Here is a 12,500-nt window from a genome sequence, read left to right as displayed (position 1 = left end):
ACTGCTTTGACGATATCTGATATCCAATTCCCTTTTGAGATGTTCATTACCTGCTTCTCTTTTATTAAGGCCGATTCCATCATTTGACTCTTGTACCTGGCAGTTTGCTGCTATAAATTACACGTGACATATTCCAGTTTATTCTATGGTTATGTTCATTTATATGGTTGAAAATAGCCGAGTTCTGTTGTCCATACCTAACTGACCGTTTGTGTTGATTAATCCTCTGGGGAAGTGATTTACCTGTAAATCCGATGTAAGATTGGTCACAGTCCTGGCATGGGATCTCATATAACCCCAAAGACTCTGGGGTATATGAGATCCCATGCCAGGACTGTGACCAATCTTACATCGGATTTACAGGTAAATCACTTCCCCAGAGATTGATACAACACAAACGGTCAGTTAGGTATGGACAACAGAACTCGGCTATTTTCAACCATATAAATGAACATAACCATAGAGTAAAACTGGAATATGTCACTTGTAATTTATAGCAGCAAACTGCCGGTACAAGAGTCAAATGATGGAATCGGCCTTAATAAAAGAGAAGCAGGTAATGAACATCTCAAAAGGGAATTGGATATCAGATATCGTCGACGCAGTGTTCATTCAACCAACGCTTAAGAAGATTAAAGGAAGATTATCAGCGGGGGTGACCTAAATTGGCTTACTTGTGGACGAATCTCTTGGTATAAATACCACCTTTTCTGTAAACTTTTCTCATTCATATACCTGAAGAGAGAGACAGCAGTCCTCTGAAATATAGTACTTTTCTCTCTACATTTTGGTTTTTATGGGCTTTTCCGGGGTCCTTTTATTAGATGGAATTCTGTTGTTACGAACATTTTTACCAGTCATTTTTACCAGTCATATATACATATGTACATATATATATATTATATATATACATATATATATATTTATATATATATATATATATATATATATATATATATAATATGTATATTATATATATAAAATATGTATATATGTATATATATATATATATATATATATATATATATATATACTATTTATATATATACACTATATATATCATATATATATATAATATATATATATATATCTATATATATAATATAATATGTATACTATATATATAAAAATATGTATATATGTATATATCTATGATATATATATATATATATATATGTATGTATATATATATATATATATATATATATATATATATATATATATATATATATATATATATATCTATATATATATATATATATTATTTATATATATTTATATATACTTATAAAGACAACAGTTCACGTGATCAATTTATTAAGAGACGTTTCATCAGTCTGGAATACAATTTATACTTTTATATAAACTATAGTAAAAAGTACAATCCAACAATATGAATTATTGACAAAAGCTTACAAGTATTAGAAGACTACCTATCAGTTCGGAGAAGAAGAGCAGAATGACTAGAAACGCGAGGACCGACCGAACTACCAGCGAAAGGGGAGTGGCAGAGACGTAATTGTTTAAATTAGGTGATAGGTGTTTGATGTAAAGTGACTCAAGTGTTGTTAGAAAGGATGCTTGGGTTGTTGAGGTAAGGACAGAAAAATGTGTTTTTTTCCATAGGAATCTTACACTTTGAGGCATGAGTTCGAATACTCGAGAGTTCGGGATTCTATATCCTAAATCCCGTCCTGTAGATGAGTCCCACGTGACTATAATACGGACTTGCAATAATCTCCGTGTTGAACCAATATAAGTACCAAGGCATTTTTGGGATTCATATTTATAGATTACATTGGACAACATAAAATCTTGCAGCTTATCCTTGTAATTAAAGAGGCTACTTATCCTTTTTGCATTTACAGGGATTAGTGTTAGGTCTTAGGAAACCTACTTCTTTTTCTATAATATTTTTTATATTCAAGCGTAATTTATCTTTGTGGATAAAGGGAATTGATGCGTACATATTAAGTTTAGGTACGTTGAAACTAGCAAGGGGTGGAGATACGTAGTTAGAAACCATTTTATTAATAATATTAAGAACAAATTGCTTTGGGTAAAAGTTAGCTGTAAAAAATTTCAGTAGGTATTCAATTTCATTATGGAAAGTAGACCAGTCCGACGTATATTTAAGTGCTCTGTGTACCAACGTAATGACAGAGTTAGCTTTAAGCCATAAAAACACGAACTATAAAAATTGTTAACAATCCAGTAAAAGTATGCTTGCATATACACTAGTATTAAAACGTTGTTCACTCTTAGTAATTTTTACATCCACGAAGGCTATTGAATTGTTGTTTTCAGTTTCTATGGTAAATTTCACGTTTGGATGAACAGTGTTGATATAATCAAGAAACTCGTAACATTGCCAACTGTATTTAAACAGGGTAAAAGTATCATCAACGTACCTTCTATAAAACGCTGGTTTAAAATGATCAGGGCAACTATTTGAAAATTTTCTTCAAGATGACTCATATAAAAGTTAGCAAATGAAGGTCCTAACGGTGATCCCATAGCAACTCCCTCGACCTGCGAGTAAAGCTGTTTGTTAAAAACGAAAGCCGAATCTTGCACAGCAAGTTCAAGTAGTGTCTTAACATCAGAAACGTAGGAATGATTTTTGTTTCATCTTAATTCATTTCCTTGCGATCCAGTTTCTGATAACTAAGATGAAAAAATGTAGTTGTTTTGTTTTGTTTGTATGGTGCTTTTACGTTGCATGGAACCAGTGGTTATTCAGCAACGGCGCCAACGGCTTTACGTGACTTCCGAACCACGTCGAGAGTGAACTTCTATCACCAAAAATACACATCTCTCACTCCTCAATGGAATGGCCGAGAATCGAACCCGCGACCACCGAGGTGGAACGCTAATACCATACCAACCACGCCGCTGAGGCGCTTGTAGTTGTTTTGGGTACAAAGCAAACTAATTATTTCTCTTGGGAGGAAGCTTCAAAATTCGTTCTTTGTGAGCATCTAAAATTGTCGAAAAATATATCTAATGGGAAAAAAATAGTTATACTACTTTTACTACCTTAACTGTAACTTTATGATGATGCTCTTTTTTTCTGTTCAAGAAAAGTAAACTATCATAAAATTCTGGGTTTTAATAAGTCAGCGAAATGAAGAAACAAAACAATCGAGATATCCGTTTTCAATACCAACAAAACCACCAGGTGTAATGTGTCAAGTAAGCGACCGCAGGTCACGAAGAAAAATAGAATCCGTGGGTCAACATTTTAAAATGTGAGAACTGCAACATTTACCTCATCTGGGGAGAGAGACAGAAACTTGGATAAAGGTCTCTTTGAACATAGAAGAGAAACCAGTAAAAAATCCAATAGAGTTTTCTGTCCGGTGGTGGCCTCAGCCACGACCCATAAAACTCTTACCCGCCGCCCTTCAAATTCAGCCACGGTCCGGTGTTGTTGGTACCTTTAGCGCTGCCAGAAGTACGATCGTGGCTAACATTAACCTTAAATAAAATAAAAACGACTGGGGCTAGAGGGCTGCAATTTGGTATGTTTGATGATTGAAGTGTGTATGATCAACATACCAACTTGCAGCCCTCTAGCCTCAGTAGTTTTTAAGACCTGAGGGCGGACGGACAGAGTAAGCCGGCACAATAGTTTTCTTTTACAGAAAATTAAAATAATTCAGGAAAATGACAGGCAGAAATTCAGTACCAAGTGCTCGGTACTGAACTTTTGCCTGTCATTTTTCTGTGGTATTCGTTTATATACTGAAGTCACGTGCATCTAATGTAATTTTTTAGGCAAATAATTATATCTCTATATATACATATGCTTATATATATGTATATATATATATATATATATATATATATATATATATATATATATATATATATATATATAGATATAAGAAGATGAAGTCACGTGTATCTAATGTGATTTTTAAGCAAATAATTATATGTATATAAATACATATACTTATATATACATACATACATACTATATATATATATATATCTATATATATATATATATATATATATATATATATATATGTATGTATGTATGTATATATATATATATATATATATATATATATATATATATATCTATATACAAATATAGATATAGTATATATATATATTATATATATATATATATATATATATATATATATATATATATATATGATACTTTCACCACCCCCACCTTTAACTTCTGTAAGGGAGACGTGGCTCAACAATCACGTGAAAGAATACAAAACTTGGTCTATATAGATCATTGTAATCTCTTTCTGTCTTTTGCACACACCTTGCTACCTCGCTTGCTTCACATGTTCTGTGGTTCACACATGATTTCATTTTACCATTATGTTGTGTTATATTAGCCCCTAAGACAATCAGAATCATCCACTTCTATTCTTCAGGTATTTATTTTGAAATTCATTATTATCTACTTATGGAAAATATTTACCCATTTGCCTGTTCATCGTATTTACCCTTAACCTTATTCTCGTTCATTTTTACCCTCGAATTTCGAAACTGTTGCACTAGTTTCTGCAGTTTCTTTTCACTAATCTTATCAGCCATTCTGCTGTCTTTCTGTCTTTCTAGATGAAATTTCTAGCATTCCATTTATTCTTCTATAAGATTTAGTCTCCAGTGTCTCGTTGGGGCTTCAACAAAGAAACAATTATGTAGACATTCATGTAGACATACCTTGCAAACCTGATCAGCCACTCAATCCCGCTTTCACCGCCCATCATCTTTTTTTAATTCTTTTAATTGCCGTCGTTATGACTCAAAAGACCCTTCTATTCGCATTCCCAGACTCACATTAATCACTTTTACTCTCGCGTCAATCAAACTGAGGCCTGTCTTCTTTCTCCTCTATTAAAAACCAGTCAAGATTTCCTCTCAATCGATTTGCAATTGCATCTGCTTCAGACACACAGCCTTATTCCATTTGCAAATTTTATTCTGAAACCCATTATTGATTAATCACTCTCTCCGCCCTTTTGTCCGTGTAGAATCTCTTATTCTGATCAAAATACTCCCCCACCGTTCCTACTGTTTGCCTTCTTCCTCTCTCTGATTGTATAATTAATGTATCCCCCTATTTTCAAGTGCAAAAACTTTCTCACAGTTACATCTGTCTCACAGTTACATCTTAAACAATTTCAGCGTAGGTTGAGTATGCCTTATACTTTATTCAGAATATGGCAAAACATGAATTTCAGGTTCATATTCATATCATTTAAGAGGAAGGAACCGAATCAAGATGGTGAATGGACATCTGGTATTAAGACATCCACATCCACTTCCTTTGCATCAGCTGCCCCCTCACATTGGCCATAAATGAAAGAATACTGGCAGAGCGACTTGATGAAAAGAGAAGATCATACTTACATTCAGTTTCAGCTCCCTTTCTGCCATTCCCCTTTTACCAAATAATAAATGAGAAGTTCAGGACCAGACACTCTGGTTACATACTGGAATCAAGGAGATGAAGAAGGCCATTGGGATATGAAAGGGAGAAGCGTTTCAATATCCGACGAAGACTGTTTCCTGAGAGATCGAAATGAAAAACGGTCGAGAATTTCTCCTTTTGGTTTTGAACAGTATATATATACTTTCTGTCAATGGATTCTGATGGGGGACCTAAAAAGAGGGGGATGGTCTTGTAGTTTAGGAATCCAAAATAACGAGTTGTGAAAACTGTTCAGAAGAATATTGTTACGAAAGATTTCAAATACTTACTATATCCCTTACTTGTCCCATTATTAAACTTTAATATAAAAACACAGAGACATTACTCTGCCTTGCCTGAAACGTCTTTTTGCTCCAAACCAGTCACTTTCTGCCTCTGAACGCTCGCACAAACTTCTGTTCCGTCACTGGTTATAAATATGATAACAACGAAGTCCTGAAACATATGAAATATATGAAAAGAAATAAGTAGTCACAATGCTTAAACGACAAAAAGAAACAACAGCACTGGTATACAAACAATTATAGTTTACATTAAAAAGCCCGAGATTCGTGGGACAAAAGCCTCGTAGCATCTTGTCCTCAGATTGGATAAGAAGCTCATTTCTCTAATGTCCGATAAAAACGATATTTCTTCGAGGAGACTCCTCTTATCGCGCCAACCAGCCGGCCAGCTCACAAGCAGATCAGAAATTGCTCGGTTGCATATTTGAGATTCTTATCAATCGTCGCCATTTATTCCAGCCAAGAAGGAGGAGGAGGAGGAGGAGGAAGTGAATTATTTCTTTCTCTCTCTTGGGATGCTCTACCGAGTTCAAGCCAAGACGCCGAGGAAGTGTATCACGTCCTGCGGAGCCCGAGCTGCTTAGGGCTTTCGAATTCATTTCCTTTCGAAGGAGGTAAAGTTTCAAGTTTCACACTAGTCGTATAAGGGAGACGTACCACCAGAGAATTTAAGATCTATTCAAGAAAATCGTAAGGTCAGGAGAGAGGATGGATCTGGAAGTGTTGGGTGGGGTGGGGTGGATGGAGTTGGGGGGAGGGGTGGGATGAGGATGGCGGTGTAGGTTCATTAGATGAGACGTACTCTAATTTTTCCTTTTATTGATTAAGAGATTAGAGTCGGTGACCTTCACGATTTCCCTTATTTTTGCCGCTGGTCTGGGAGGATGGAGACAGTTCTCGGGTTTCAACCCTTCTTCCATGTTGCTTCCCAAATCTAACATTATTTCAATATACTATCCTCCTGGATGTCACTTATTCATTCTAGATTTTGCTAATCTATTCCTAGTTACACTTATTCTTTATCTATTTCACGTTATTCTTTATGTCGATCATGACTCCTCGATTTCACTTATTTTTTACTCAAATTCACTTAATTTTCCCTCTCCGTGTGTTGGTGGACGGCAAGGGGGAGGGGGGAAGGTTTAGAACCGTCGATGCCCTCAACTGTACCAATTTTTTTTACCCTAACACTTTACCTCCATTCCACCTAGCTTTCTTCAATCTTGCAGTTCAACCTCCCTAACTATTACTTCTTAATGCAGCTGTGGGGTTTTCTTCCATTACCAAATTCAGATTCTTGCACTTCAATTCCTATATTATCTGGATCACTTGCTCTTGCTGTCCAACCACTCTAACTCTCTCTCTTTACTGTCTTGAGCGCCGAATGGCCGAAAGTACCCCAGTGGTTGGCCTGACCTGCCTAAATTTCCTAACCCAATCGACTTACTTTTCTCCGATTGCAAATATTTTTTCGCAGTCAACTGGAACACTGAGACGGAAGAGAGGAACTTTGCAATGAAAACTTCAGCTTTAATATTCCTGCTTTTAAGCGCACGGGTTCTCGGCGAATAATTCCGGTTCTCATGGGAAGTTGATCGCCTCTGGAATTTCTCATTTTGTGGTTTAGAGAAGTTCCGATGTTAAGGCAGGAATTCCAGTGTAACGGCTTCTGAGGTAATCCCGGATTCCCTCTGCGGATTCTAATCTGGGCGCTACACTGTTTCAAAAGATTTTTTCTTCAGACTCAAGAGGAGATTTTTGTTTAGAACTTCAAACATCAGAATGATGATAGGTTCTTTTCTAAAGTGTGCATTGTTATAACACAAGTGTGGTGTTGTTTTATTGGGGTTACTACCGAAAACTATTATTGGCTCAAAAAAATAAGTTTATCTAGCTGGAGTGTAATAGTTCAAAGTTTTATATGAGAATAAAAACTATCTCTGCATCCAAACTCTCGAACAGACTAATATTGCCTAACGAGATGTGGGATTTCTCAAGAAAAGTGCATCAAATATTACAATGAAAAGGATTGTGTGGATAAGGCTTGACCATCTGTGGAGTTCGGGGTATTTGATGATTATCCGGAATTTAATAAAAAGTTTTTATATAAAGGCTGCTGTGACTTGTGAAAGTACAAATACAATAAAACAAAAATCCTAGACCAGATCTGGGCTGACAAAGCCAAAAAGATTGCAATGATGAATGTTTTTACAAAGATTACAAAAACGATATCATTTTTAAAGGAAAAATATAAGATAAGTATAAGTATAACAAAACTCATGAAGCCTTTTCTATAGCAAGGTGAAACGTCCGAGGGCCATAAGAATTACAATATTTTTTTGTAAAGAAAGCTTATAAGATCATTTTCATCATAAAAATAACACATCTCTTGAAATAAAAGATAGCAGGGTGAAATATATCTGAAAGCAGAGAATGATTTTGATATCCATCTCTGCTTTTTACCCTAACTTTTGCATTCAAATCTAGATCCAGAATTTCTGATTTCACTGGACAATGCAAATGCAAATCAACTGCAATAGCCCTAAGACTTGGAGATAACTCAGTCTGTTGTAAGGGCTTAATAGTTTACTGATATTTTTGATCTCAACGGCCGATATTTTTATAGATATTTAATATATATATATACATTACATATATATATATAATATAAAAATATAATATTCATATTTTGATAATTAAGTATTATTATACAAATACCACACTGAAACACACACAGATATATATATATATATATATATATATACTATATATATATATATATATATATATATATATATATATATATATGATATATATATATATATATATATATATATGACTGGTAAAGTGTTCTGTAACAACAGAATTCCATCTAATAAAAGGAGCCCATAAAAACACCAAAATGTAGAGAGAAAGTACTATATTTCAGAGACTGCTGTCTCTCTCTTCAGGTATATGAATGAGAAAAGTTTACAGAAAAAGGTGGTATTTATACCAAGAGATTCGTCCACAAGTAAGCCAATTTAGGTCACCCCCGCTGATAATCTTCCTTTAATCTTCTTAAGCGTTGGTTGAATGAACACTGCGTCGACGATGTCCGATGTCCAATTCCCTTTTGAGATGTTCATTACCTGCTTCTCTTTTATTTAAGGCCGATTCCATCATTTGACTCTTGTACCGGCAGTTGCTGCTATAAATTACACGTGAAACATTATTCCAGTTTATTCTATGGTTATGTTCATTTATATGATTGAAAATAGCCGAGTTCTGTTGTCCATACCTACTGACCGTTTGTGTTGTATTAATCTCTGGGGAAGTGATTTACCTGTAAATCCGATGTAAGATTGGTCACAGTCCTGGCATGGGATCTCATATACCCCAGAGTCTTTGGGCGATGTCTTTTGTTGGACGTTAATCAGGGATTTGGCTAAGGTATTTGGGTAGGTAAATGCAAAAGGGTTGGATTTCCAAGGGCGTGAGTTACTCTCTTAGTCGTCTCCAGGTGGGGAATTTTTATTTTATTGTTGGGTGTGTCTCTGGTCTTGTCTTTAGGGGGTCGGTAGAAAATTACGTTTGCTTTTTGAATTGCTTTCTCAATTATATGGTCAGGATACTTTAAAGATGAAAGTTTGCTTGCGAATTAGTTCAAATTCTTTTTCCAGGAAATCTGGGGAACAAATTCGTAAGGCTCTTAAGAATAGGTTGCTAGCTAGACCTATCTTGATAGTATTGTCATGATAGCTAAAGTAGTGAATATATGAAAGTGAGAACGTTGGTTTTCTGTATATGGTAAAATTTGTATTCTGTCGTGTCTCTGATTATTAAAACATCAAGAAAAGGAATTTTGTTGTCTGTTTCCCATTCAACTTTAAATTTGATGCTGGGCACTAATGCGTTTAATTTGAGAGGAATTCATTAAAATTACCCCCCCCACTTATTATCCCAAATGTTAGTATGTCATCCACGTATCTCATCCACAGCATGTTTTTGGGTTTTATTGCATTTATTACTGTAGTTTTCAAAGTATTCCATGTACAGATTGGCTAAAATAGGACTTAAAGGACTACCCATACTACACCCGAATTTTTGCTTGTAGAATGATTCCCCGAATGAAAATACGTTATTAGATGCACATAATTCAACTAACTTTATTATTTTGTCAAGTGCCAAAGGGAAATGATCTGAATAGGGGATAATTTTTCCCTTATAAAACTGAAGACGTCCTGTACTGGTACTTTTGTGAATAGGGAGTCTACGTCAAGGCTTAAAAGTTTTATGTTGTGAAGTGGTATATGTGCTTCTCTGAATTTGTTGTGACAAAAGTCTTCCGAATGTTTGATGTGACTGGGAGAAAAAGTGCCTAAAAAAGGAGAAAGGAGGCCAGCTAACCATTTAGAAATTTTGTAATTGAAAGCTCCGATGGGTCTGAATGGAAGATTGTCTTTGTGTTTTGGGAGATTTAGACCATAAAAGTAGGGGTAAATTAGGATTAATTACTTTAAATTTCTCTAATAGTTTCAATACTCTTTTTGTCTTGGCCAATTAATCTTACTTTCCGAAAAATTCTGTGGGAACGTTCTGGAGGGGATTTTTCGTCAGTTTTTCGTAAGTATTTGTGTCGCTAAGGAGCTGGTTGATTTTGTCGAGGTAGAAGTCTTTGTCCATTATTACAATTTTGCCGTCTTTGTCGGATCTACTTATTATAAACGATTTAACTTGTTTTTATGCGAGTGGCATGGCATATCATGAATCTGCGGGGAACAGGATATTTCTTATGAAGGTCAGTTAAAGCATTTACTAAATGCTTTAACTGACCCAGTCACATCAAACATTCGGAAGACTTTTGTCACAAATCAGAGAAGCACATACCACTTCACAACATAAAACTTTTAATAAGCCTTGACGTAGACTCCCTATTCACAAAAGTACCAGTACAGGACATTCTTCAGTTTTTAAAGGAAAAAATTATCCCCTATTCAGATCATTTCCCTTTGGCACTTGACAAAATAATAAAGTTAGTTGAATTATGTGCATCTAATAACGTATTTTCATTCGGGGAATCATTCTACAAGCAAAAATTCGGGTGTAGTATGGGTAGTCCTTTAAGTCCTATTTAGCCAATCTGTACATGGAATACTTTGAAACTACAGTAATAAATGCAATAAAACCCAAAAACATGCTGTGGATGAGATACGTGGATGACATACTAACATTTTGGGATAATAAGTGGGGTAATTTTAATGAATTCCTCTCAAAATTAAACGCATTAGTGCCCAGCATCAAATTTAAAGTTGAATGGGAAACAGACAACAAAATTCCTTTTCTTGATGTTTTAATAATCAGAGACACGACAGAATACAAATTTACCTATACAGAAAACCAACGTTCTCACTTTTCATATATTCACTACTTTAGCTATCATGACAATACTATCAAGATAGGTCTAGCTAGCAACCTATTCTTAAGAGCCTTACGAATTTGTTCCCCAGATTTCCTGGAAAAAGAATTTGAACTAATTCGCAAGCAACTTTCATCTTTAAAGTATCCTGACCATATAATGAGAAAAAGCAATTCAAAAAGCAAACGTAATTTTCTACCGACCCCCTAAAGACAAGACCAGAGACACACCCAACAATAAAATAAAATTCCCCACCTGGAGACGATAAGAGAGTAACTCACACCCTTGGGAAATCCAACCCTTTTGCATTTACCTACCCAAATACCTTAGCCAAATCCCTGATTAACGTCCAACAAAAGACATCGCCCAAAGACTCTGGGGTATATGAGATCCCATGCCAGGACTGTGACCAATCTTACATCGGATTTACAGGTAAATCACTTCCCCAGAGATTAATACAACACAAACGGTCAGTTAGGTATGGACAACAGAACTCGGCTATTTTCAATCATATAAATGAACATAACCATAGAATAAACTGGAATATGTCACGTGTTAATTTATAGCAGCAACTGCCGGTACAAGAGTCAATGGATGGAATCGCCTTAATAAAAGAGAAGCAGGTAATAGAACATCTCAAAAGGGAATTGGACATCGGACATCGTCGACGCAGTGTTCATTCAACCAACGCTTAAGAAGATTAAAGGAAGATTATCAGCGGGGGTGACCTAAATTGGCTTACTTGTGGACGAATCTCTTGTATACATACCACCTTTTCTGTAAACTTTTCTCATTCATATACCTGAAGAGAGAGACAGCAGTCTCTGAAAATATAGTACTTTTCTCTCTACATTTTGGTGTTTTTTATGGGCTCCTTTTATTAGATATATATATATATATATATATATATATATATATATATATATATATATATAATATTATATATATATATATATTCATACTTATACAAATACCACACTCAAACACACACACGCACAAACACACACACACACACACACACACACATATATATTATAGTATATATATATATATATATATATATAGTTTATATATATATATATATATATATATATATATATATATATATATATATATATATATATATTATATATATAATATATCTTATATATATATATAATAATTTTTATATATATATTTTTATAATATATAATATATATATCGATATGACTAATGAAAAAAGATTTTGACTTTATACAAAAAGAAAACGAACAATTTCAAGTGTTTTTAAGCGCTCGGCCCAGACGGTGGCAAGAAAGACGAAGTAAGTGTCGCCTGTACTGGAAACATTTGGTAAAAAGGGTTTTTA

Source organism: Macrobrachium nipponense, chromosome 13 (genome assembly GCF_015104395.2).
Source record: "Macrobrachium nipponense isolate FS-2020 chromosome 13, ASM1510439v2, whole genome shotgun sequence".
Taxonomy (NCBI): domain Eukaryota; kingdom Metazoa; phylum Arthropoda; class Malacostraca; order Decapoda; family Palaemonidae; genus Macrobrachium; species Macrobrachium nipponense.
This window is presented reverse-complemented; position numbering follows the sequence as displayed.